Below are 18,222 nucleotides of genomic sequence, written 5' to 3'. Positions count from 1 at the left end.
TACGTGGACTACCATAAGGCCTTTATGCGACCACCAAACACTATGGGAATGTCAGTCAGGATTTGCTATTTGTGGAAACTTTCTCAATATTTTTCGGTCGATGTATAGCAAAATGAAATCATGCGTAAACGTGAGAAGCGGCCTGACCGACTTTTTTGAGTGAAAAATCGGAACAAAACAAGGCTATTTAAGCTCACCGATTATCTTTTCGCTTTTCATGAATGACTTGGTTCATTATTTACGTTCAAACAGTAACACTAACGGAGTGTTCGTGTGTGAAGAATCAGAGCGACTTTATGCATTATTATACGCTGACGACGTCTCCAGCTTTGCGGAAACTGCTTCAAATTTGCAGAATATTATCAATTGCGTAGAAGACTTTAGTGATAACCTGGGAATGAAAATTAACCTTGATAAGTCAAAGGTCATGGTGTTCAGTAATGGGGGTAGTCTACGACATTATGAAAAATGGACATTAATGGGGACGGAAATAGAAGTGATGCCCAATTACAAGTATCTTGGAGCTTTCTTCACACCAAAATTGCCATGGAATATGACCGAAGATGTTTTAGCTAAACAAGCGAAGAAGTCTGTCTTTAGCATATTTAATTTGAGTAAACCTTCTCGGTACTTTAAACCCGAAGAAGCATTTAAACTTTTTGATTCAATGGTTGTTTCTATTTTAATTTATTCAACAGAGATATGGGTGTTCGAGTCCTCGGATAATACTGAGAGAGTGCATGTTGACTTTGTAAATATATATGTGGGTTAAATAAAAATGTCTCAACTTTTATCGCTTTAAGTGAATGTGGCCGACTTCAAATTTCGGTAAACTATATGATGAAATGTATAAAATATTGGATTCGACCGACCCGAATGGACCAAAATCGCTACCCAAAACCGCTGTTTGAAATGCTTAGAAGACAGGACGATGCTGGTAGATCAAACTGGGCGACAAATGTCAAATGTATGCTTTTTAAATACGGATTTGGCTTTGCATGGCTTGCCAATGGTGATGGAAATACTAGTGATTTTCTTTCACAATTCAAGAACAGACTGAAAGACTGTGCTGTACAGGAACTTCAATCAAAGATCAATAATTCACCTAAATCGCTTCTCTATAAGGAATACAAATCCATGCTTAATATTGAGAGATACTTAGTGTTAGATCTCCCATTCCTTCTAAAACGGACGATGTCAAATTTCCGGTGCTCTGGGCATGCGCTGATGATTGAGAAAGGGCAACACTTAAATATAGATAGGAGATCGAGATTTTGTGCATTTTGTGTAACTCACAATGCCTATACTATTAAAGATGAATTTCATTTTCTTGTTATCTGCCCTTTGTATGAACCTCTCAGGTTAGAACACTTTGATAGAAACTGGTGTGAAAGAGTCCGAACCATCGCATTGTTTTTAGTATGATGTCTGACTCTAGCGAAGACAATATGGTCACTAGCTAAATTTTTGCATGAAGCAACTTTGCTAAGAAAAACGTTTATCAGCGGAAATAATGATCCAACTACAGCATGAATTATTTTACCGAAACGGAAAAATAATGCATTGTATATACATACATTTTGTTACCATTTGATTATTTTGTATTATATGTGTTGCTTTACTTCTTAATCTCGTTTGAAGTATTATATGTAAATACACGATGTTTTGTGTATAGATATAATATCACTGTTACATGTATATGCTGAATTCTGGTCTGGAGGCCCTAAAATACGAATAAACTATATTGTATTGTATTGTATTTATAAACATATTTTAAGATATTATTTTATTTTGCGTAAACGAGACATTCAAGAAAAAAGAAAATGAAAAACAACAACAAATATTTATGATCATTCTCGGAAATATACGAAGCTACCGGATATATTTCACTGCTCAGATCGAGCGCGCAAATCGAGCGCGAAAAGTTCTACGTGAGACAACGTACACAATCTGTACACCGTTCTTTATCAGGGTAAAGGCCCAGTCTCACTATGATGCCGGCGGAGCCCCTTTGCGTGATCCGGGATCTACCGGGAGGAGCCGGGGCTCTACCGGGATGAACCGGGGCTCCATCGGGGACGACCGGGATGAACCGGGGAAAACCGGGGCTCCACCGGGAAAGTATTAACATGTTTAATACCTCCGGTATGAACCGGGAGTCATCGGGGCTCCGCCGGGGCATTACAGGCGACGACCGGGATAGCACCGGGGCGTAGCCGTAGCTCTGCCGGAGTCTGATGCCGGTATAACAACGGTGAGTGCCGGCGGTGTTACGGTATACAGGGGCTCTGCCGGCTTTCACCGGGGCTCATCCGGGGCACTACCGGCGACAACCGGGGCTATGCCGGGACGCTGCCGGTTTTCACCGGGGCACTACCGGCGACAACCGGGGCTCTGCCGGGGCTTCACCGGGATAAACCGTAGCCAGTCCGGGTTGACCGGGACTCTGCCGTGCTCTTGACCGGCTTCAACCGGGGCAGCACCGGGAAATAGAGTGATTGCGTTAAACAATTTCTACGAATCATCCCTGTCCTCGCCGGTCGACCGGCGTTAGCAAACCGGGATGGAACGGGGCTCTAACGGCAAAAGTGAGAATAGGGCTTAAGTGGATTTTCTTTTGTATACACATTACAAAGGAATTATGAGTGTTTTCCTGATCTGTTAATTATGTAATAGAAAGCTATTTTAGGCTATTGAAAGTGATTTATTTGACACCAACAGTAACAGTTTTTTTGCGGCCATGTTGTTGTTGTTGTATATCTTCACCGCCTATGTAGACGAACCTCTACCAGATCTGTAGAGTTGAACAAAAGGTTATCGTTCCCACAACCAATATCGTATTGTCCTCCACCGTCTATGTAAACTGTAGTATATACAAAACTATTGTCTTGACTTACAGTCTCTGGGCTTTTGCACTCAACCGCTACGGTCAATCCGTATAAATTCGGACAAAGGGAGAAATTCTGATAAAACATCGTAAATGCATTTTACGTCACACTTAACCTAGCCCCAGGCCTTCAGCGCCTACAGCGCTTTGATTTATAAAGGGGAAAGATAAGTTTTCCTGCAAACCTGGGCCCATATGTTCAATTTATTTATTTTGCGATATCGCGGCAAACCTATGAGTGATTTAATTATAAAAAAGAAGAATAGGTACAATCGTACATTTGTTTGTGCCAAAAGCATTCCGTTTATGCCGATATCAATGCAAATATGTATAGGATGCTATTGTGAAATCTCTTGGATCAAAGCCATATCTACTATATCCATTTCCGCGCACTATGTTTGTGTTATCTGCAAACCATATATTGATTTTGTCATAATACTGTATTTCTGTACTTATATGCACAGTATATTTAACAGTGAGGGTAGTACGATCATATATATGTATGTATAATAAAATGTATGTAAGTTTCGCCTTATTTTCGGTAGTTAATTTTAGGATACATTAAAGCGATAGTTGGTTCATATAAACATGAAAAGCTGCAAAGATATAATACGAACTTTATTATAAGGTATAGATCCTAAAATTAATGCAATTCTTCCCACAAATAACAGAACTAATGGGAAAAAATAAACTCCACTAACGTGATCGGTAGCAAAATTCTGGTTACTAGCTAGTCAGTGTAATAAGGCAAGATACCAAATGACAAAAACATAACATAAATACATACCAATCACACACCGCACACGAAGAAAACCGGGGTAAAGGCTTAAACGCTCTTCCATCTGACAGTCACGTGATACTCACACCTGGTCCATTAGCGTCCATCAAAACATTTAGTCGAATTAATAACTTACCGCATACCATTGCATTTCTAGTAAAACACAACTTAGCGAGATTTATGTTTAATCAAATTTGATAAAATTTTTAATTGGTAGGATGCAATCCTGAGTCGCTGAAATATACATGTCTGCTAACTGATCAAAAGTGTATGACGTATATATAGTATTTTAAACAAGAACAAATTGAGCGACCTTTTATCATTTAGTTCTCATTCGAGAAACATGCATTCTATTTCAGGATGAAGCTTTAATGTTTGAATTCAAAAGTTATCTTTCATTATTTTGTCATATATGTTTTATATTAGGAAAAACACTAATCACATGATAAGAATGATACGTCATACTTACAAGTGATTGTCATTAAACATACATTTTTTTAAGTGTAAATATTTAACATGGGCCAGGGATTTCCAAATGTTTGATATTTTTGTCTTATGCTCGAATTTTCATCATGTTATAAAATACATTTTGCTCTTACTAGCAGAAAATTTGGTCGTTGATGAATTGCATAAAACAATGTGTAAGTTTGAAAAACCTTTTTATAATAGACTCATGTGTTTTCAGAAAATGCTAAAGGATCTTTCTCAAAGATTTTGTATACTTTTTAAGTTTGACATTAAATAGTCGTGAAATATATTTCGAAATATATTTTCATTACGTGTCTACGTCATCAGCAATGAACAGTGATATTTTTGTTACATATGACAAAAAATGAATGTTGTCAATCGATGAAACCGTTCCTTTTAGCCTGAGATTCAGTACGATTATTGTCATACGTTTAGTATAAAGAGCTTGTTCATAGATTAGGCAAAATTAAAAACAATACACATTATAAAATGAAAGGGTACATTATGTTTATGCAAGCGAAATAAAAATCTGACAAATTTTGACCACGATTGTTATAAATTGAGGTTTTCTTTTTTCAAATTATTTAACGATTTCATGTTATTTCATTCCAGGCGGTGAATGAGAATAGTACACCAGTAAATACTGTACATGATATGCGTTAACTTCAGGGTAAGGTCGTATTACAATTATATAAGTGGACAAAATAAACATATTTTCATGTGTGACATGGTCATGGTTTGCAACAATACCTTACGTTAATACCTATTAAATAGATACTTGCCTTGCTGCAGCTGATGAGTTTTCATCGGTCGAGAAAATGATTGAATTCTAACCTATGTGTTACTTACATTAAGCCAACGTGTCATCTTTCACCAAACTACAAGTTATGCCCAGAATATCTGGCGGAATAGACGGTCATTGAGGAGATATTGTACATTAGTGTATTGAATATTCATTTCTTTTTACCTACGTACGTATAAACAATTGGTTCCAGCCGCCATTTACACTTCTCACTTGATTACGATACGAGGACACAATAAAATGAGCAGTTAAATGTCAATAACAAGTTTGTGTGTCTTCCTATATTTGTCATGACAATCAGGACATCATTTTTTATTTTCAGAATTGGTAAAACATAGACCCAATCATTTGCGACGTTTTTTTTCAACGCTATTTAATTTAAAGATAACACAAGTTATGTATAATTTCCGTTTTTAAACACAATTTCAATTGTTCACACTACATTAAATGGCTAAATAAATAAAACATCAAACTTTATTTAGGAACATAACGTTTAAGTATGTCAAACTCACAGTTTTGCTTGTGAAAAGAGTTGTGTCAATTGCCTGTCAAATCCGATGTTTGCGTTTAAGTAATGTTTTAATATCTAGGACTTAATTTTGTGTATGAAATCTATAAAACCAATTAAATGCTTTCACATGGCAACACGCTCTGGATACAAGCAGTTGTGTAGCAGGTATTGATAAATTAATCATAGCGTTTATTTTAAGGCAAATTTCACAAAAAGACGCCAGTTGCAGTACAAAAAAACACGAAACACACAAACAGTTTATACAATTAGGGGGAACCGCATTGAAAAATGACGCATTGATAGCATTTTAAATGCCTTTCTAAAAAAGCATACAAATATATATTTTTTTGCAAATGATTCTAAACAATGAAAGCAATATGCAACAATATGCTTTCCTGTGTGGTTTTCTTGATATAAGATGTTTAACTTCAGTATTTGGTCTGTTTTAATTCGACTATTTAAATGATCATGCCAATAAATGCAAACAATTTTATAGCGTTTGGAATGCTGTTCATTGAGGAAACGAAATACGAAAGCAGTTATAAAAGCTTGAATGGTCAAGTTATCTCGTTGGAAAAAAGAACCTGTTTTAAGTCGAAGATATTAAATGTAGTAATGTTTTAAAAGACATGTTTTTATAAAAGAAGACTATTAAATCAAATTTGAAGACTCTATATAAATTAATGGTATCTTTGTCTCTAAACATTTTTTTCAAAGGAAGCAAGTTCAATTTCAAAGGAAGCAAGTTTAATTGTACCAAGAATATAAACTTACATTTCCTCTGTAGTGTGTGCATTTATTCAAGGAAGTTTCATGTTTAGCCCATTCACTCACTCACTCGGTGATTTTTAAACTAATTGTGTCTTTGAATCCCTCCCTCATTTTAACACATGTAGCCCCCATCCCTTCCCCTGCTTCTCCCTCCATCAATCATTCTTAAGCTTTTAACCTCGTGATCACTTCTTAAATCATTTGTAACCAATGCACATGGTATTCACCAACTGTTTTTGTTTTCAAGTCCTCTCGAATTTGCTTATCCCTTAATTAAATCTATTCAGTCTATTATCACTTAACTTATTCATCTTTTCGCCCACCCTTATACACATTAACATTGACTTTGTCCAGATCTATATCGCACGCGGACACTGCGATATGTTGCCCTTTAATATATTTAATTGCATAACGTCATTGCTCGTATTTAGCTTGCGCCGCGAGATACGTCGATACCAATTATAGAAGCCTCCGAGAAACCTCGCGGCGGTGCGTTCTATCGATTTTGTGATCGAAGAAGAATGAAATTTTATAAGAACGTGCACGAGGAACGTTGTTTTCGCGGAGTGATTTCGGATAGTAGTAGCGTTAATCATGTCAGCGTATAGAGCGAATGCATGAAACAGATTGTGGAATAGTTAATGTTCAGGTATCGCTGGAAACGGTATGATACATGCACAGTAAAGTTCATAGTTATCAATCACATATGAACACAGTGGACATGTTGTGTCTTATTTTGATTGTGTAGTTGTAGCAAGATGAGCGGACCATTTTGCTGCGTGAAAATTTCAATGACATACGGACTTATTAAGACCATGCATTATGCCATAAACGTATCTTCAACGCAAGTGACGTCATCCTGAGAATAAATAGGAATTCAAAGTCTACTCCATTTATATAATTTACCAGAAGTGAAAACTGATAGAAGAAATGACTTCTTAAACATCTATACCGATCAACATTACATTTACACAATATCTAGTATCATTTATCCGCTGATAAAACCTTCTGGATATATAAATGTAAAGAGATAGTTGGAGATCACGCCTGGAACAAAATGAAACGGTTTGAAATATAAACACTCTGGAATTTCTCAATTGACTTTGATATCGTACAGTCTCAGAATTCAAACATGGCATGACTTCCTAAACGCACAACAACTCAACGCGGGTCTTTGTTTGCTGCACATTTACCATACGTGGACGAAGTTTTGAGAATATTTAATTTGTAATTTGTGAATGTGTAAATGTGCTAAAATGGAATTAACATGGAATGCAAATATTTCGCGGTAACCAACGTATAGTTTCCATACAAAGAGCTAAGCAGATGCTTATGTAATAGCTGATTATGATAGTATACACATAAGGACAATTGAATAAATGCACACCAAACCGATTAAATACAAATGTGTGAAAATTAAGTAAATATTTAAAAGGATTACTGGTAACCCATGATGAGACAGTATATCGTTTAACAGGTTTGAAACATTTACATATAATTTAATCGTTTAAAGAGGCTCGTACAGTTTGACATAAACCATATGCGTGTTCACTAAAAAATTAGATTATTGTTAAAATACTTAGATAGTAAATCTTCAGCTGCGAAAATAACAACCATTGATAGTAATTTCAATAACTTTCAGCAAGAACTTAAGTACTTTACACCGTGTCTACACGTGTAAGCTTTCTCATCATATCGCGAAATATCACTTCAAAATAGTTCACAGGAACATAATATCATTCTTTCTTGTCTTGCTATTTGTTTGTCCAATACGGATGACACACTACTTCAGTCATCCCACGAGATACTTGATGACATCGTATAACTAGGTGTCATGAACGGAAAACCTTTGCAAGACATCCGAAGACGTCCGAAGTGGTTTATTGTTGAACATGGACGCGTTGTTTTGATAAAGCACCGAACAGGATTTCAACATGATATAAAATGAATATCACAACCACAGTGGCAACGGTTGTCACGACGACAGGGATTTTTAGCCACATGTTTTCATTTTATTCCTATTTGGCGCCAATACTTTTTATTCTTGTGATCATTCTGCTGCTTATGTTTGTGTTTTTCTTTATTTTGACTACTTAAAGGAAGTTATTTGCTTTCAACACGTCCATAATAAGACTGGTGCATTGCCGGTGCTCCACAAGTTGTTTGCTGTTTTTTTGGTGGAAAAATGAATTTTATTTCGTGCAAGAACTGGATGTTATTGGTGGTGATGAAACTTGACAAAGCTCTTAAAGTAGAATGCAAAGAAACTACAAACAATGTTTGCATTCTGCTAGGATAATTCATGTTTACATTATCTGAAATTATAACATCAAAGGAGTTGTTTATATTTGCAAATATAACAATAGAAATGTACCGACAATATTATCAAATATTTTTTCCAGTAAAAAGAACAACAAATAATCAACATGCAATTTAAAGAAACTTAAGTTTTCTGGTTAATTTATCATTGGAGACGTGTTTTCGTCAAATTCGATAATTACAGAACAAAGAAAATACAAAATATAAATCATCTTTATGTAATAAACATTGAAACAACAATAAGTACTGTAATACTATATAATAAGATGCACCTGTAATTAAAATATCTAAGATATGTTACACGCCAGTTAATGTTCCACACTCAACAGCCAAAGTTTTAATGAACACAAACCTCGCTGTGCAATATCTTGATCATAATAATCCCATTAAAAGAAAGTCTATAAGTTCGATTAATTATCCGTGGCTGTAAGAATCTTACGATATCTCATAAGAGCAGGCGTCTGAAATATATAATTTAATATTTAACATGAAGTATTCCAACGACTTTTACATATAACGATTTGATTGGTTTTTGACAGGTCATCTGAACATGCTCTCGTGTGCGACGTCATCAGATTTAAGTTGGGCAAAATATAGAAGCGTCTAACAGGACGTGATTTTAATTGATTGATTTACATTAAAACATACGTTTTAACTCTAACCATTGTTTTTCCTATATAAGGAAATGTGTCACTTAAATTAACGTTTGAGTTCATTTAGATGAGGAATTTAACATGATATACATCTGAATAATCTTACTTTCAAATATATATAAGGAAAATTAGTATCCCGAATATTTGCTCAAAAAAGCACTTACCCAAAACAAAGTTTATAAAAGCCATATTCACGACCGTTAATCACGCGCGCCACCTCTTTTTTGCGATGCATTAATAAATGAGCCAATGCTACTTCCGAGGTGGCGCTAATGACCGGATGTTTTGAAATTTTACGGATAATTGTACAAGGTGAGTATGTTTTATATGTTTTTTCAACATAATTCACATTATTTCAAAAATCGGGCAATGTAGTGCGTTTCAGCGAAGATTTATTCATCCAAAAATGTACTGAAACATACAAACACAACTCATTTGGAAACGTGAGGACTTTTATAAGTTTTGACATGATTGGGGTTTTGAAATCAAATCGATGTCTTTGCCTATGCTACGAGCAAATTTCCATTCGATTAACTAGCTAACGACATCAAACGACTGCGTCTAACATATACTAGTTGCTACATGCACAAACGCATTGGCGTTTTGTAGATATAATATAATTTTTTGCAATTTTCCAAAAGAGGTGGAGCCAATGCAAAGGAGGTGGCGCTAGGGAAAGGAGGTGGCGCTAATGCACGATATGATTTAACAGTCGTATGATGTTGTAATGAAATTTGTTCATATATGAACTTACACGTTAAATCATTTTGAACAATTGCTTTTCTATTACACCGACGTTGTTTAGAGCTCGATTGATTCTCATAAAATAATGACGCTTTTTTATATTTCAGCACGGGCATGAATAAGGAACTAAAAAATAAGATATGAATGCAAATCGTGTAACAAGTAATACACCACAAACAGCAGACTGAATTGCCACGTCAAAAACGGTAATGTGATTGGTATGCAGCCGTCGGTTTAGTTCCATGTACAACTTAAAAGAACACCAAGTGCACCAGAAATATGTACACGCGGGTAAATGTGTGAAACGATTTTCAACGAAGAGGGATTTGTGTACTCATTGTCGTCAGTTTACGGCAGGGAGAAAACTGAAATGTGAGCTTTGCCATGCAGAATTCGGCTATATCCGAAACCTAAAACGCTACGAACAGCATTGCGGTGAGGGTCAAAAGAAATTGCAGACATGTGATGTTTGTCAAAAAATGTATAGATCCAAACGAGCCCTATATATGCACACCAGAGTTAAACACTTGGGGAACATTTGCATTTGACAGATTTGCGGGAAAAAGTTTGAGAAGGAATACTCACTTTCTCGGCACTTGAAAAATGTGCACAAGGATTAACTTTTTAATAGGAGCTATTTGCCAGGGTTGTTGATTTGTTTATTTATGTTATGTGTTTTTGCCCTAAGTAGGGAATTAGTTTCCACAGTAACGGTCATTGCATCAAGCTGTATATTTTATACAAGAGTCAGAGTAGCATCTTTATATTTTGATATTTTCTTGCATATCATTTTATGGCTTTGATAAGTTCGTTTCCTTTCAGTTATTGATTATGTAAAGATCTTAATATCCCGTTATATATGTTTGTTCATTCATATCGCTGAACTGAATCGAAAACGTAGTTTATTTACTTGATAAATGTAAAAATTATATGTTAATTGAAACAAGTCCTCATCGTTACCACTTTTATTTACGATATCAAATTGTTGCTAGGCAGAGACATGTAACTCAGTATTGTGTTCGTTACTGAAATAAAGTATAAACATACTTTTCTGCATATTAACAATCCAAATCCGTTTTCAGCAGCCCATTTTTATATTGGAGACTAAAGAATAAACTGAGGCGGAAAAAATGTAAGGCGTTTACTATGAAGTATTTGATTACAATACGACGCGTTTTGTTTTCAAACTGCAGAGACAAAACAGTTTATAGCACAATACTTAATATTTAGTTTAAGTATTTGAATGTTTTGGTGAAAACGGGCCTGTGTAGTAAAACCTTGCGAGATGTAATTGTTTTGTTAGAACGTGCGGTTTGCCCAGAAGTAGAGCATTGGGCTACAAATTCGAGGATCGGTGGTTCGCATACCGGCCCGGAAACGTAACTTGTGGTGGTTGGTCATACAATTAATTCTTCATTTATTCTATCCCTGATATTAGCTAAAGAAACTTCAGCGTACAGTTTATATAGTATTGACATACCTGTACACTGAAGCTAACCCCGTATCGAAAGTCAACCAGAGTCGTAACATATTTATGTCACGCTATAAATCAAAGAAAGCTCATTTTCTTGGATACATTTCTACATATATTGGTGAATGAATATAAATTACTTCATCGAGGAATATTTTAAGGTTCAAATGTTTCAAATGCATCTTACAATAGATGAAAATAACTCTCATCAGTCTGAAATTCACAATTTTGACGCCATTGTCGCTTTGTCACGTGACGAGTTTTCATTTGGATACTTTCAGATCGACCTTGACATTTTATGCTGAAACTGTAAACATTACTTTCGTTTTCTGAAATCTATTATTTGTGATTAACAACTTACGTCTGGTGGATTATAAGACTGATTTCATTGTGAATCAGGTAGTTTTATATAATATTTACTTTGACTTTGTATTGACACTACAATTTGTTTACAAAATAAGCCAGAATAATTAAAATACCGGGAAATGTCATTCTGAATTTTAAAAAACTTGAGCACATGGTTTGTTACTAAAAATAGAAACAACGTCATATGACCGGGAAATCTCGGGAGATTCGCATTTCAAGAAAGTCTGTCACATCGCTGTTTTTCTCGATATGTAAGAGCAGAATAGATACATTTTAAATGTTTAAGATAGTATTTTGTGAAAGAATAGATCAGTTTATTGTGAAAAATGTCAATCTTTCCAATCAAGTGGTTGATTTGGGCCAACAACTGCATTTAAAAGCTGTTTTGGACCGGTCTTTGTTAACTGTCAACTTTTCGGGAATTTCTGGTTGACTTTCCTAATGGGGTTGGTCCATAACTATAAAGTCGCGCCAGTCAAAAATCATAAAAAGCGACATTTTAAGTTATGGTAGCCAGAACTACCTTGATATAAGTTGGGCAGTTGTTCGTCACGGCATTAGTAAGCGCACTTAGTACTGGTAAACCCAGGAAGAGTGCGTATGATAACTGACGCTCGATAAGTCATTTCCGGCTCAGCTACTACATTAAAGTACCCCATGTAACTTAAGTATACTACAAATGACTTGGAGTACGGAAAATATACTAAAAAGTATCCCAGGGTACCCCGGTGCCTGTAAGCGTATTTTCCGTTCCCGGTGTACACATTAGTATACTTAAAGCGAGATTATACGAGTTTTTATATGTGTTAAATTGTAATATATTGATAAAATATAAAACAATAACACAAAATAGGCAAGAAAAATTATACATTGAAGACGAATTTTATAAAATGCAGCAAAGACAAATTAGCGCCCCGAGCCGATTGTGACGAAGATATTTCGTACATATTTTCCTACAATAACCGAAGCAGTCGTCTTTTTAGTGTTCGGGTGTCGTATGAATAGATATCGTTGCAGGAATTTAAAATTAACCGTTAAACTAAATTTAGATTAACATCGTACATGCATGATCAACATGCTGGCGAATTCGACTGTACAGCCTTTTTCGATTTCAGAATTAAATATCTTGCTTATTTCGCATTTTTCGACACATGTTCTTCTTAACTTTTATTTTAATTTATATTTAAATATATGTTTAATAAGTTTTTACACATTTTATTTTAATTAATAAATATTTGACAAAATCCTATACTCTCGCTTTAAGAGTACCCGCGGTACTTTTAAATAGTCGCTGGGCCAACAACAACCAATCGAGACAACCGCATTGGTGATTGGCAGCTCAGTAACTACTTAAAGAGTATCCCATTTACATCAAGTATACAACAGAGTATCCGGAGTACCGAAAATAAACTAAAAGCTACCCCGGAATATGACCGTATCCGGGATCCATTGTAGTATACTCAAGACTACCCGGGGTAATTTAAATAGTACCTGAGCCGTCAACGACCAAAGAAAAACCAAACTGACTGTCGTTATAAATCTGTATTACGTTTTAAAACGGCAAAAACCTACAAAAACAACAAAAAACAACAACAAACGAAACAGTTTTAGCAGGACCTTCAAATGTGTACAGCTGACATAATTATTAAGTATATTATATACAGCTTAAAGTTCTTTAAAAATGCTGCAGTGAACAACAGTTTTCTATTTGATGAATCATGCGCGACATACAATGCTCATAACACGGATCTCAGTTATTACTTTTCATTTGCTCATCACTTATGCATTGCTGTCAAAGTCACGATCAACAACATGATATACATGCATGCCAATACGTTTAGAAGGCAACACGTTTGCCACGTGTATCCGTATTGTGCTCGCATGGGTTGCTCACCCCTCACAAAGCTTAGGGTTTAGTCTTATAAACGTATGTCCATGCGTTTACTGAAATACCCAATATCTTGTCTAAGCATATAGCTTTCATGAGATTTGTACCTAAAAGAGTTTTGTATAAGCCGGTGCTCACGTCGCAATTTAATTCAAAGCCAAGTGGATTAAACTGTGATAACACACTTTTACATGTACTTGGACATGCACAGTTTATTTTTGACGAACTCGGATGCAGCCCACACAACAAGCGCTTTCCCAACCAGAAAAACTTCATTGTTGTGTCATTATAGCGCAGGGTTCTTACATCTTCACAGTCAAACCAATTGACAACATCTACAGTTGAAATGCAACATTGTCTAACGGAAATCGTCCAATTGATACTAAATTTAAAAACGACACCATTTACCCATCGACACTTTCCTCAAGGAGGATCTTCATAGCGTCGTTAAATAATGTGTACGTAGTGTCATCTGCCGTGAATTCCTTACACGTATTATCTCTTTCAATGACCGATATGCTACCCATTTCAGAGGTTACATCACCTTCCGCGAAAGACGTCATTAAAAGCGAGTTTCCAACTCCGTTTTTGGGTACGTCTCATCTAATGAAGAATTAGTATTTTCTCTTCAAAAACTGTCATATCTTTCTGACATTAAGTCTAATTTTCTTGATTGCTTTACCTTTGGAACAAAACTGGGAACCGCGTTGTCGTACGATTGGTGACACCAATCTTTCTCTTTAATTTAGCTGAGAGTTGAAAATGGTAATACTTCTGTTATGTGTTGTCTTACATTGGGTTTCTTTCAGATGTTCTTTGTTGAAATTCAGGCAGTTTTCTCTTTTTATCAAGACTGTATCTTTTCCGTGAAGCAAGGACCAAGCCTTTCCGTTTCCTTCTCTTAAAAACTCCCATCTGCAAAAAGAGGAAAATAATTATCACCAGTGACACAATAAATGATATATCGAACATTCTAACTTGGCGTTACATACTAATGCAGATCGAACATATGCAACGAGCATTGGTAAGTAGTTTTTAATATTGACCAAATACACGTTTCTTTATTTAAACCATTCATGAAATTAGAAATAATAAAATAACAACAGTGAATGAAAAAACATCAGATACGAACACGAACATATTTACTTGGCCTGTAAGTTGCTTTTATTTTACGAACATTTACTTTCAGTCCTACACAATAATTCACAGAAACTGTTACATAAAATAGGTCACTTTAAAATGGCTGAAAATGTGCATTGGCGCCATCTCCTGTCCTGAGCGCCACCTCCTTGGCATTGGCGCCATCTCTTTTTGAAAATTGCAAAATTATGTAATAGATCGACAAGAAGCCAATGTGTTTGTGCATGCAACAAATTGTACATGTTCACAGCAATTGTTTGATGCCATTAGAGATTTCTTTCGATAGACATTTGCTCGTTACACAGGCAAAATACATCGATTTTCTTTTAAAACGTCACCATGCAACAACTTACAAAGGTCCTCACGTTTCCAAATGGGTTGTGATTGTATGTTTCTGAACATTTGTGGATGAATAAATCTTCGCTGAATCGCACTACATTGTCCGATTTTTTAAATAAAGTGAAATATGTTGAAAAAACATATAAAACCTACTCACCTTGTACAATTATCCGTAAAATTTCAAAACATCCGGCAATTAGCGCCACCTCGGAAGAAGCATTGGCTCATTTATTAATGCATCGCGAAAAAGAGGTGGCGCGCGTGATTAACGGCCGTGATATTTGGATATATATTTTAATGACGAAATAACGATGTTAATGTTCATGTTAAAAACGTGTACAAGGGCAATTCAGTATAAAGACTACATTCATTCAGATACACTGTCATAATCTGATTAATTACATTAAAACACGACTTAAATGTGTGCCTTAAGATATGGGGCATTTAAACAACTTCGTTATCGCTTTATCTTACTCGTTGAATACGTATGAATATCTGACAAATCAATCCGTCATGTGTCGTAACGACTTAAAAAACTAAACGCCAAAAAGTTTTTTGTTGCTTTAATTTTATATACACACACCGTAGATGGTTGGTCGACCGACTTGCAGAGATGCAAACTAGTGTTCGCAGTGTTACATGGCCATTTTCGGAAGACTTGTGTTGAAGTTGAAGTTGTTAAAAGTTACTATATGATGTTTTACATATTCGAAATTGCAATATTACACAATAAACATACTAAAACACACACTCAGTTTTATGGATAAAACGTATTCAATTCTTTTTTCGCCATATTCGAGGTATAACCCTTATTATTGGCTACGCTTGAAGACAATAGGAGTTTAAAGTTTAAATTATCTGTTGTTCGTCGCTTGGTTTTTAAGAACATTAATAAGGCGTCTTTAACATAGCAAATTCGAGTATTGATAACGTGTTTATTTTCTTAAATTTTTTTGTTTTGATTTCATGATTTTATACCCAAACATATGCCAAAGTTTATTCAATTGTGCATAATAAAGCCGGAATTGTCATGTATACAGATAATTTGGGTGCATGCTTAGTCCTTTTCGCGGAAATGTTATTGATAAAAATGTCGTTGCCAATAAGTACCATAAACGTAGACACTAGAGATACGTTGCGTGGTAAATAAAAAAATTATGAACCCACAATGTAGTTTCGATATGTTTATTTGTGTGTTTTTTATTTATGTTTTAAGGCTTAATTGTTATGAACATTGTATAAACAAAATATTAGTCATCAAACTGCTGTAACATTCACAGAAATCTGTTCAGCAGAAGGCTACAACGTATGGAACTTAAATACCATACTGACTTGTGCAAAATTTCAGCTTACATAAAAATGTTGTAAGTTCATTGCAGGACCTCTTTCTGAAATTATCTAGTTGCAAAGTGAATACAGTCAATTCTTCAATAGGGTTATAGAGACATTAACCGTTCTAATTTACATAACATATTTCATTTTAGCTTTATATATCCGTATCAAACTGATTTGTTTGGTACGATTTTGATAATTTTATAAATCAACCAGAAATCTTTGTTTAACCGCTAAGTTTGACAAAAATCACTGTTTTATGGAGACTTGCTTTTCCGATTTGCTGTTTCAGACTGGTGTACATGCAATACAATTTAAATGTCTGAAGCGGTCGCATCCAACTTAAGTTTGGATTCTCCACTTAAACAAAAACGTAAAAAAACATGTATGGTATCAAATATGTCTTGATTTGAAATTTATAAAACGATATTTTAAAGATTTCGTAGACATTATCAACAACCACTAGATACGCATCTGATAACGCGCACGTCCCAACCTTGCGAATTCAAGCAGCGTTTTAGCAACTGCTTGTAATGATATATTTCAATTAAAACCTATTACACACTTTGCATAAGTATCTCCCAACATTTCGCCGTGTTTCAATACCATGATCCTGTTGACTAGCATAGGTGGTTAGCGTGTGGCTATGATATTAATAAGTGAAAAGCGAAGGCGTGTCTTTACACCTAGAGATTGCATTCATGAATCCTGTCTGATCGCTGTCAAGTAGGTCACGCGACTTGTGTATCGTTTTATTTCGTAAATTTTGAGCCAGCATGTGTAGAAATATAACAAGATATATACATTTCCAGAAAGAAACTTCATTTCTGCGTTGAATAAGACCAGGTTCATGAAAATCGCTGCACACTTGATGGAGTAATGACTGTTCAAAGCGATGCACCCTGTTTTCGGGTGATTTCTAGTTGAATACGTTGTTATATATATATATTTGATAGTGAAATATTTTTTTCAGAAAAGTTGATTTTTCGTTTAAATATGATTATTTATCATTCAAAATGATGTTTTCACTAATAAATATCATAGCCACACGCTAACCACCTGTGTTGACTATCAGCTAAAAACAAAGATTGGAACTGCGTATGTATGTAAAAAGTGCAACGCAAACAGTTGATTTTGTCTGTGTAACTATTGAAAAGAAAACAAGATCACATATGTGTTTGGTTAATTCAAATATACTCGGACCATAAATGGATCTTAGTCTGAATGACTCTATTAGCATTTGTAATTGGAGATCTCGGAAAAGTTTGCCTTGACAACAAGTAAGCAAGTGGAACATCAGCACGGGTAATAACATAAATTAATGCTGCTATACCAAGCCAACATAATCATATATATCTGTATAACAACTAAAATAGTTTGTTTAAGAATCGTGATTGTACGGCCATTTATTTGTAAAACACAAATGTATCTTACAATCAGTATATAAACATGTATACGTTCCAAGAATACAGCACAGATGTGACAAATAACACAACGGTATAAATGTACTCATTGGTAACAAAACCATAATACGAATATCGTTTACATCGCTTGATGTGATTTCCTACAATATCAAGAACAGTTGTGTCGATTAGAAGAACATGCATGACAAGCTCTGCTATTTCAGTGGTAGCGGTAGCATACTGTGGATTTAACTTGCATACTGTGTTTGCTTATGTTATGAGTTGCTTGTCATGGTTTGAACAAACCTTTATATCATTTCTTGAATTTATCAAATTTGCTTTTTTAATTT

The sequence above is a fragment of the Dreissena polymorpha genome, chromosome 8 (assembly GCF_020536995.1).
Source record: "Dreissena polymorpha isolate Duluth1 chromosome 8, UMN_Dpol_1.0, whole genome shotgun sequence".
In the NCBI taxonomy this organism is placed as follows: domain Eukaryota; kingdom Metazoa; phylum Mollusca; class Bivalvia; order Myida; family Dreissenidae; genus Dreissena; species Dreissena polymorpha.
Note: the sequence above shows the minus strand (reverse complement) of the source record.